Genomic DNA, 11,565 nt, shown 5'->3' on the forward strand with positions numbered 1-11,565 from the left:
GTCTGGAACCAGCTTCCAAGTGAGGTGGTGCAGGCTCCCACCCTGGGGGTTTTTAAGAGGAGGTTGGATGACCACCTTACTGGGGTCATTTGACCCCAGTGCTCTTCCTGCCATGGCAGGGGGTCGGACTAGATGATCTGCTCAGGTCCCTTCCGACCCTAGAAACTATGAAACTATGAAACCTCAGGGCCAGGATACACCCCCTCCCAAAAACCTCCTGCCATTCTGGCATTGAACCACAGCTGTGGTAAGGAGCAGCCCCCAGTTTACTGAAGGGAAACTGAGGCACAGGGCAAATTACACCACTCACTGAAGGCAACTCACTGGGCACGTCTACATGTTTTGGTTTTACTGCACAGTAAATTTACTACCTGCATATGTCTTCACATCACTGTCTACACATTCAGGCTTTTACTGCACAGTAAATTAGTCTACAGCACAGTAAATTTACTACCTGCGTATGCCTTCACGTCACTGTCTACACATGCAGGCACTTACTTCACAATAAATTAGTCTACTGCAGAGGCAATCAGGACTCATGGTAGAGATTATACCTGTTATTAGACCAACAAGATTTTTGCAAAAGAAAATTCTGTACACCCTCCCTTTTCAAGTAATAAATTTACTGTGCAATGGACTAACTTACTGTGCAATAAGTGCCTGCACATGTAGACAGTGACACTTTACTGCACAGTTGATTAGTCTACTGTGCAGTAAAGTGTCTTGTGTAGACACAGCCACTGAGTTTGTAATAGAGATGAACCTTGAGCCCTGCAATGTCTTCACTTGCTGGGGTAAAGCAGCTGTGCCATCTCTCTGCAATATCTGCTGAGCTCTTCAAATGACAATACCCTCCTCACTCACAGAATGAGGATTTTCCCTCTAACGGTGCAGCAGGGATGCACTTGTACTCAATAGACATCAAGGATAGAGAAGCAAGAGCTGGGGAGAGACAGAGAAGCCGCTTTGTTCGGCAGAAGCTTGTTCAACAAAGCCTGCGCTGTTCCAGCTATGGTGGATGCGGCATTTTTATTCCTAAAAATTTATGGTTTAATTAATTCAGGGGGGTGAGATAGCGAACATGCAATAGCACCAGCTCAGGTGAAATACGATCCCAGTATGTCAAGAATTTGTGCAGCAGAGAGGGCGGTCTGAATGACTCCTGAAATCCAATAAAAGCCAGGGCAAGAGGAAGCTCCAGGTCTGAAGGGGGGTGTTGTGGGGGAGGAGGGGGTCTTTGAAGATTTGAACTATTTTGAGGTTGGAGGGGAAGAGAGGAAAGAAGGCAAATACAGCCTATAGGTCAGAAAGCTACATGGAGCCTGATTATAAGGGAGTGCTTGCTTCAACCTGGGATGTGCTATAGAAAATCTTTGCAGTATTACCAAACCTCGTGTGCTCAAAAATCAGGAGTCAAGCCCTGAAAATTCATGAAATTAGAAAGAAAAAAAAGAAAAAGGGAAATATTTTGGGGCTTCTCTTTTTCCTAATCTCTAGAATATCACACATGATTATTCCTGACAAGTTCTCTCTTAAACCACAGTCACACACACACGCATGCGCGCGCACACACACACATGCAAGCTGTGTGCATGTCTATGTGTGTACATGTATGTGTATGGATGCATGTGTGTGTGTGTATATAGGTGTGTGTGTAGGTATGCATATGTGCATGCATGTAGGTATGTATGTGTGTGTGCATGTGTGTGAAGGTATGTATATGTGTATGCATGTATAGTATGTGTGTGTGTGCAAGTATGAATATGTGTATGTATGTGGGTAGGTGTGTATGGGTGTGTGCATGCATATGTGTGCGTGCACATAGGTGTGTGCATACGTGTGTGCATATAGGTATGTGTGTGTGTGCATGTGCTTAAATAAAAGTCAAGATCATCAGGCAATCACAGGGTTCCAGATTTTCCTTTAATTCTTTTCTCTGTCCCCGATGCAAATGCAGACGAGCTCCTGCAAAGTGAACAGCGTTGCTGTCAGGGAAGTCCTTTATTATCACAGCCTGATTTTCTGCTAATTCACTCTCCAGACGATCCTTTTTTTTTTTTCTTCAAAGTTGAAAATAGTTCACGGCATAGCGAGCATAGTGCACTGCATCTTTATCTCCCTAAGCCCTGCGACGGCTGTTGGGATTCAGTCCACTGTAGACAGTCGCACACCATGTTCCCTCTTTCCCTCCCCGCGGGCTGGATCTGTCCTGGATTTCAGGGGAGCTGTGCTGCCAGTTTACACCAGCTGAAGACAAGACTCAGAGACTTGACTCTTCTCATTTTGCTGTTTTAGTCCTCTAGAGAAGAAGCTCTTCTGATTCAAAAGTAGTCATAATAGTCCAATAAGCAGAAATAAGTAGAAATAGCTTCTCCCCACAATGCCCTCCTTCTGCAACCTGGGCCCCTGGCTCCTGTCTGATGGGCAGGGATCCTGGTTTTCTCCGATTTAAAAAAAATCCCCAACTTTCAGTTAAAAAAAGTAAGCCCAAATCCACATTTTCCCATGATTTAAATGAAATACCATTAATAGATAGATGGAACAATAGGTAGATAGTGCTGTTTCATTTTAATCGCAGAAAAATGTGATTACTGTTTTTAAACCGAAAATTGGGGATTTTTAAATATCAGACTTGCTGATGGGTGTAACAATTCAGGTCCCAGGCACACGCTCTCCCCCTTGCTGGCTGCATTGCACGTAAGTAAGAACTGGGTTTTCTGCTGTTACACACTGGGCTCAGCCCAGCTGGTGACCCGCAGGATTTGGCGAAGAAAGAATGGATTTCCTTTCCCATTTCCTTACAGGTTTTCCCAGCAGTCGGGCAGGCGATCATCACACATGTACCTCTCTCATTTCAGTGGCTGGGCCTGACCTCTGCTAATGGCACTCGTCGTCTCTCATGCACACCCTGCTTATAATTTATAGTACACATTGTACACCCACTTCCTCCTGCGCGGCTCTCCTGCATGTGTTCTTGTTATCTCAGCTGCCTGACAGCTTTGCTGCGTCTCTGCTACCCTCCGACCGTGCTCTCGTAACAGCCGCTCACCCTGGTGACATTCCCGCTCTCATCAGCGATTCGGCCTAATCTCAGGATTTCGCACACTGAGAAAAAAAAACATGGGGAGGTAGGTCATCTGCCTTGCTTTTCTGGATGGCAGTGATCTTTAATCGTTCTCCACTGGATTCTGATAGAGATCCAAACTTCTTCCAACGGCTGTTGCAAGGAAGCAGAGTCCAGAGGAGGTTTGGCCTTCTCTGGTTATTGCCTGCCTTAGGACTGCAGTTCCTCCAAGCATTTTCTCATTTGGTTTTGGTCAACTGGGAATCTTGAGATGCAGCTGCTTTATAATGCACATTGCTAGCACAAGAATGGGACCTTGCTCCTGACTGGGGAAGGGAATGGGGGGAAAAAACCAAGCTAACCAGCTTAAAAACCCTCTCCACATTTGTTTTAAGTCTGGCCTCCCCGTTTCCCTATGTGATTACTGTACAGTTCGGTTCCAGTATTTCTCCCATTGTTCATGTGGAAAGCTGCTTGTGTTTCATTATTTAATATTCCCAGAGTGCTGGATTAGGCACATAAGAAAGGACTTAGAAAGACAAGGTTTTGCCTGGAGGAGCTTACAGCCTACATCCTTGGGGTCCTCTGACTTCAATGGTGCAGATCTGGACGGTAACTCAAACAAGCCATGGGATGACAGATCCAAAGCATAAAAAGGGGCACAGATGTAGCTCAGCTCAAGACTTGCAAGGCTGGCAGGGATCCCAAGGGTCATCAAGGTCAACCCCTGGATGACCGCGGCATGGGCTGCTCCAGAGATGTCAAGCATATGGTCTACCAGCAGGATCCGGCCCATGGAGCCCTATGATCCATCCTATGCATCTCACAATGACCTCATGAGCCACATGCAATGGGTAGAGCCTGTCTAGCACATAGGCTGGACCCAGCACTGCATGTGGCACCGGGGGTTGGCCCAGGGCACACGCTCTGTGCAGCACCCGTGCTGGACTGACCTTGCACGCTGGCTCTGGCATGGACAATTTGTCCCCCAGACCAGTCCAGTGGCCTTCATCTGACTTGTAAGGCTGAATGAGTTTGATACCCCTGTGCTACTCATAAAGCCACCATGGAGAAACTTGCATTCGGCATCTTGGAGCTCTCCCACAAAGGAGGCACCTTGATAAAAAAGGGTTTTAAGGGCACCCGAGGGGCACTACAAAAGGAGGAAGAAAGTGCGATTCAGAAAGGAAACATGGGACGCATTGGGTGTGAGCCTGGAAATGTTTTTTAAAAAAAGTCAGCACCTTGGAGGGGAAGGCAGGAAACTCCACCGTGCTGCAAAGGGGAGTGTGGGTGCTGGTGGGGGTAACCTGGGACCCACTCGCCCGGCTCCTGGCCTCGAGATTTGCATCCGCCTCCCCCCCTCTACGTGCCCACGTAACTGACCCCAGCGAAACAGCCGCCCCCCTCTTCGAGGGGATGGGGAATGACAAGAGTCTGCACACCGGCCCTGTAACGCTGCCCTTGTTTATTCAGATGGCCGTTCCCCAGCAGACATGATTAGGATGATGGATGCATTTCCTCTCAGGACAGCATCCGCTTCCTGGGATATACCACCTGGCTCTCAGGCCGTTTCTCCAGCTGACTCCATTTTGGCGTCCTTCGGTATCGCGCCAAGATCAAGTGCAGGGTTCTGGGAAAGAAAAGTGAAGTGGGGAACACCCAGGGAGTGATGAGAGGGAGACACCCCAGCCGGGGAGAAGAGATAAAAATCTATATGTTTTCTTCTCCATGATGCTGCACATGGTGTTTTCCCCCTGGGACATGTTATATGGACTGGAAATGTATTCTCCTCCCACGCAGTCCTCCTCCGGGACTGATTTTATCAGAGGTCGTAACTCACTCCAGCCTCAGGAAGGAGCTCTCCTTGGCCTTGGGTTACAACTGCTCTCAGAGGTAGCAAAATTTATAGCTGCCAACCAGCTACCTCTTCAGGCCTCCCCTTTCCTGCAACCAAAAAATAATAGCTTCTGCACCATCTCATCCGACCTGCTCATGGATGGAACAAATTAAGACCCCGGCATTTTGGATGCATCCGACATCGACACGGCGCTCGTTAAACATCACTTAGCGACCCCTTTCAAACAGATGATATGTTATGAACCTGGAGAAAGAGATAAGGGGGTCTGGGGGCCATATGACTGCAATAAGCCACTGTAACAACTTCAGGAAGATGTTTTCCTGGCTTCCTAAAAGCATCGGAAAGGTCACAACGCATTAGCATTTGAGGGCTGAGTGAATCAAACTGACAGGCACTTGTTTGGGGTCGTTTCCTGGAGGACTTCGATTGTCATGGTTTCATTCCCACCTCTGATAGCAGCGGATGGGACGTCCCCCTGCTTTCCCCACCTCCCAGGAGATGGCTTATTGACTCAGGTGATCAGATGATGAGCACCAAAGGTCTGATCTGTAACCCAAAGGGGTCAAATCAAAGCATTTCCGCTGACTTGAGCAGCCTTTGCGCTAGGTCCAAAGTGAGAACGACGACATTGCACTTGTCATCTCTACAGGCCTGTGACAGAGAAGTCAGGTAATTCATAAGCAGCAATATGTGAAGGGTTATAATACATATCCCTGCCTGTCAGATGGGAGACTGTCAGGTGTGCATATAAAAGAATGGCAGGTTTTAAATCCTGGTGGTGCTCAGTGGGTTTATTCATGATCTGCAGACTGGCATAGAAAGCTCCTTGAGCAAATTTGCAGATAAGACAAAACTGGGAAGGACTGTGAACATGTTGGAGTATAGGAGTGTAATTCAGAAGGATCCTGGCAGGTTGGAAAATTGGACTGGAGCTAACAGGATGGTGTCCATTATGGATAAATGCAAAGTGCTACACCTTGTGAAGAATAATCACAAATACAATACTAAATGGGTGATATCTGGGTGGATGGCAGCATGAAGGAGAAGGATCAGGGACCTGTGCTAGATCACACACTCAATAAGAGGCTGCCTCTAAATACCCTTTTCTAGCCATCAGTGTGATGCTTGCAGAAAAGACACTTAAGAGGGGGCACGACAGCCATCTTCCAATACTTGAAGGGCTGCCATATAGAAGAAGGAAAACTCCTTTTCTCTCCTGCTGGCTTGAAGCTGCAGTAAAATAGGTTTTTAGATATCAGGAAAAGCTTCTTCACTGCTAGTACACTAGGAGTAGACACTGGGGGCATCTACACGTGCACATTTACTGCTCAGAAACCAAAATTATTGCACACGTCTACACATGCACATTTACTGCCCAGTAAATATGGCAACTTATGCCAACTGTAGTGTAAATTGGATACCTACATCATGAAGGTACTCAATTTACACCCGATTAGTTACTGCGCAGTAATGCATGTATAGACACCTTACTGCGCAGTAACACCGTGTGTGTGAACTGACTTGGGACTAGCTGTAGTCCCAAGTCAGTCTACACACAATGTTAATGCGCTTTAATACCTGCTCATGTAGATGCCGGCCCATTCCTGCTTACTGCGCAGTAAACTACTGGGCAGTAAATTTAAGCCAGAGTAAATGCACGTGTAGATATGTCCACTGCTATACAGTGGAATAGACTGTCTAGGGAAGTTGTAGACTTCCCATCAGTGGAGGTGTTAAAAAAGAGGCTGGACAGGCATTAGTGAAGGGTGATCTAGGTATAGCTATGACTGTGCTCTGCTATGGGTATTTTCCAAGCTTCTAGGCTGGGAGGGAATTTTTTGTGCTGCTACATGTGCCAAAGGGATTTTTAAGCCTTCCTAGGAAGTGTTAGCATTCACTGCAGCCAAGTCTGGGGGCTTTGACTGGGCTGTGCCAAAGCTCCTGTGGGGACTTTAACTCCCTGCAGGGGGGCTGCAAAGAGGATGGAGCTCGACTGTTCTCAGTGGGGGCAGATGACAGGACACGGAGCAATGGTCTCAAGCTGCAGCAAGGGAAGCTGAGATTGGATAGTAGGAAAAGCTCTCTCTCAAGAAGGGTAGTAAAATATGAAACAAGTTACCCAGAGAGGTGATGGACTCTCCATCCATGGAGGTTTTAAGACCCAGGTAGACAAAGCCTTGGATGGTATGATGTAGTTGGGGCTGCTTGGAGCAAGGGTTGGACTAGATGTGACCTCCTGAGGTTCCTCCCAACCTGATTTTTCCACGATTCTAGGACTTAAAGCTGCGGGTTCCTGGCTAGAGGGTCTTGCCCCTCCACTCAGGGTGAGACTGATCACCGCATTTGGGGTCAGGAAGGATATTTGGCCCATTTTTGTCTTCCTATGTAGTGGAAGGCATGGCCCTTTTCCTTGGATTCCCTGAACATATTTTAACAACCTTTGCAGAAGCAGGACTTTGGCCATCATGGCCCCCCAGCTTTACGTGGGGCACCTTAGGGTGTTAGGTCTCATGGTTGTGTCAGGGTTGACTTTGTAGTTTTGCTAATAGGTTAGACATTGGATTTGTATAGGATAGTTTGGAGAGAGATGATCCATGCAGGGAGCTGGACTAGATCACCCCGGAGGTCCCGTCCAGCCCTACTTCTTCATAGAGTCATATGGTTATGGAGCAGCTACAATGCATGGACATGTTGTTTCCCCATCTCAACTGATAAGGGCTAAAGCTATTGGGATCCATGATGCTGAGTAACTCTTAAACAATAGACCTCATTTCTTATCCAATTTACTCCGGCTGTGGTTCTTCTCCATCATGGTAGACTGCCCTCTACTCACATGCTAAGAAAACACAAGTATAATAGTAGCTAGGGTCAGGAGGGATCTGAGCAGATCATCTAGCCTGACCCCCGGTCACAGGCAGGAATGAATGCTGGGATCATCCAACCGCCTCTTAAATTTGCCCAAGGTAGGGGTGAGGACCACTTCCCTGGGAAGTTGGTTCCAGGTTTTGGCCACCCTAACTGTAAAAAATTGCCTTCTGATCTAATACTATGATGGTGCTATGAAACATAATACTATGTTTCATAGCACCATCTAAGGATCTTCACCCTTTCTATCCTCAGGGTGGGGGAAAATTTAAGGGGATGAATCTGAGAGAGATGTAGATGTGAGATATTAAGGTGGGGAAAGGGAAGACCCCAATTCAAAGAGAAGAGCATTGACCAATTTGGTCCTCTCCTGGTTCTGCAGCTAGGCCAGTCTCCTACAATGCAGCAGTTGAGACATCACTGATTCAAAACCAGAACATCTCTTACCAAGGAGAGAGAGGCGCATCTACATGTGCGCATTTACTGTGCAGTAACTGAAAATATTATGCGGTATGGACACATGTCTACATGTGCACACCCATACTGTGCAGTAAATACAGTGACTTATGCACACTTGAGTGTAAATTTGATCAAATTTATACCCGATTAGTTACACATGTGTAGATGCCTTACTGCATAATAACAGCTTGTGTGTACAGACTTGGGGCTATCTTTATGCCCACATCAGTCCACACACAGTGTTAATATGCTTTAACCCCTGGAAGTGTAGACGCCGGCCTATTGCCACTTACTGAGCAGTAAATTTAAGCCGACATAAATGCACATGTGGACACACTCAGAATCTAGCATTCTCCCCTCATTCCTCTGTCACCAGCCCATGCAGTAGCAGCTAGCCCAGGGTGCCTGATAGTTTCAAAGATCATCTTGCACTATGCTCTAATTCTGCAGCAAAATGAGGCATTTCTGGAATGACCCAGAACTAATACAGGCTCCGGTGAAAGACGAGGAGCGTGCCAGCAAGGGAGAGCACAAGGAGTCTGCCACCCAATGTGGATTAAACTGGCTTGGAAAGCTTCATAAGAGAAAAGGTTTCTGGGAGCCAAGCTGAGCAGCTGGCTGGTAACTCAGCCAGGAGGGGAACTGGCCTGTACTCACACCTGCAAACTCTGCAGGAGAGGAGGAGATCTCAGGCCATGAATAAAAGGTGTTTCCAGGGAGGCCAGGTTGGCATCGCTACAGCCTGCCTGAATTCAGCAGTTTTTAATACCATCAACGCCCTTTACAAGGACAGGGAGGGGTAAAAGAAAAAAAAAAGCTTGCAGAGCTCCCTCAGGGCAGTGTTGGCAGAAAATTCACCCCCGTGCCTCTAAGACAAGCCTAAAAGAGTCCAGGATTATCCTAGCACCCGCTCCCTTGCCGTCTTTGAATGCTTCCTCCCTACCAGCCTTGGATATTGGTGGAGGAGATGGATGGAAACGCAGCAGGAAGTGTGAAATGCCGGTGCAATGATCCACCTACCCTTGAAGGAGGCCTCCACAAGGAGAAGTGTGGCACAGTGGGGTTTCTAACCCCGGCAACTGAAGCACAAAAGGTGGTTGTCCATGCATTACAGGGACAGCTTCAAAATCAACCTCGCAATGGTCCTTGTGCATGAGGCTGTAATTTAACTAGAAAAGCAAAAAGTGGCTGATGAGCTTGTAATCGATCTAGAAAGGCAAAAAGTAGCTCACGATGCTCAGGCCCCTGCTCTGACCACTAGACATTACTATCCCTCCCATAGTATCCTAACGTACCTTTTTTTTCTTGGCAGATATAACCGCAAGTGTTTTTGTTGTTCCTTGAACCGGTTGTGCCCTTCACAAACACACCGAACTCACCCAGCAGCATCTTGGGACTGGGAGTTTCACGGGCCAGTTTGTAGAAGAGCCCTTATTTCCATGTGAGGGGCTGACGGTGGATTTAAAAGAGGAGCAGTAAAAACACTGAGTATCCTGTCTTTGTACTATTATTTTTTTTAGGTTTCATACACTTCTCCCCGTCTCCTGTAACTCAGTGGTTCAGATCTTTGTAGTCTCCCCACAGATGGAAACCTTTGGCGGTCTCATGATTTTTGTAGCTTTTTCTGGGTTTTAGTGGGGTGCAGAGAAGAACAAATCAGCACGTTATTCAAAGTGGAAACAGACCCTCAGCTCCCTGCACATAATCCATATAGCCTCTGCTCCTCTCTTGCTGCGGTCTAGCATCGGATTGGTTTACAACGAGCAGATGAGAGACCCCCGCCAGTGCTCGAGTGGCAAGTTAAAGTGCATGATAGATCTTCCCTGTTCAAACATTGTCCTGATAAGGGCTAAAGAAACACCCAAGGACCGATAAAATTGGAGAACAAGGCTGCTCCTGAAAGAATCACAGCTGCTGCATGTAGGCAGCTGGGCTCATTTAGGAAGAGAAGTTTAGTAAACCCCTCCTGTCATAGAAAATGAGGGTTGGAAGGGACCTTAGGAGTCCAATCCCCTGCTCCAGGCAGGAGCTAAACAAAAAACCAAAAAAAAACCCCCAAACAAACAAAAAAAAAGTTTCTAATCTGCTTGACTGGGGCTAATTTGCATGCATGAGGGCAGCTGGACCCCATGCGAAGAGTTACCTGCCCCACCAGCTAATACCTGCAGCTTCACACCCAGCCGCAGAGCATCTCCCTTCCCTCCTCTCCCCAGAACCAACACATTCCCACCCTGAAAAGACAGGGGCTGGGGGAAACTCCACCCTTTTTATAGGAAATGACCCCATGACCCTGCCCCACCCAAGTTACTTGCCCTTTCTTTCTTATTAACCAGCTCCCCATGTACCATGCATGTTCTGCAGATTAGCCAGGAATGTCACCCCAAAACATTTACTGAAAACACAAACTAGGTAGGTCTATTTTGTTCTGTATTTGCCCAACTGCAGCCCCAAGCCTCCAGCCAAAATGGCCTCCCAGCTGCAAAACTACCCAAAGCAAATAGGTATGTGTCCTAGTCTTAACCGGGCAGCCTACAAGAACTAAGATCCCACCTCTATATCCTGATCTAGTCGGCATCTGATGCACTTGTTCCTTGGTAATTATCTCTTTTAACACAGAATTACCCTTAAAGGTACAGGCCTTTTAAACATGCTTTTAAATGTGGCTTTGGGCTTTTCTACCCCTGCGTTGCTCTCAGAAGCTGAGACCTGCAGAGATGCTCAAGCTACATTGCTCCTCTCTATATAAAAGAGTGATGGAGGCAGGATTTCCTATGATTTCTCTTCTTCTCCAGTGCAAAACCACATGCTGCAAGGTGTCTCTTCTGCAGGGGGGCTCTAGTAGCAAGGGCTTTGCTTAGAAGATGCTCAGGGAACTGGGACCTGATGCACTAGGGAGAGTATGGGGCTCATTTGTAGCATGGTTGCCAAAACCGTTGACCCCCACTGCTTTCAAAGATGGGGAAACTGAGGCAAAGCAACTTGCCCACAATCAATGGCTGAGTCAGGAACCTAGCAGTCCAGTACCCTAACCATGGGACAACATTACCTCTAACTTTTCAGGGGAAAATGGAAGAGGTAAAAAATGGCTTGCTATTCATTTTTACTCTTACCCCAATGTGCTCTCTCTCCAGTGCGGTCCATACTGCACACACCAGAGTATGCAACAGAGCTGAGGATGCAGTTGGTCCTTGGTGCTTTCGGTCTATTTAACAGGCTGGCCTGGGTGAGTTTGTTGGTCTCCCTCTGCCTGAAGAAGGGTGTGTGTACCGGAAAGCTTGCAAAGAACAATTTCCCCAACTACTGAGTTGGTCTAATA

This window comes from Gavialis gangeticus, unplaced genomic scaffold (genome assembly GCF_001723915.1).
Source record: "Gavialis gangeticus isolate Ggan-Ray unplaced genomic scaffold, GavGan_comp1, whole genome shotgun sequence".
Lineage (NCBI taxonomy): Eukaryota > Metazoa > Chordata > Crocodylia > Gavialidae > Gavialis > Gavialis gangeticus.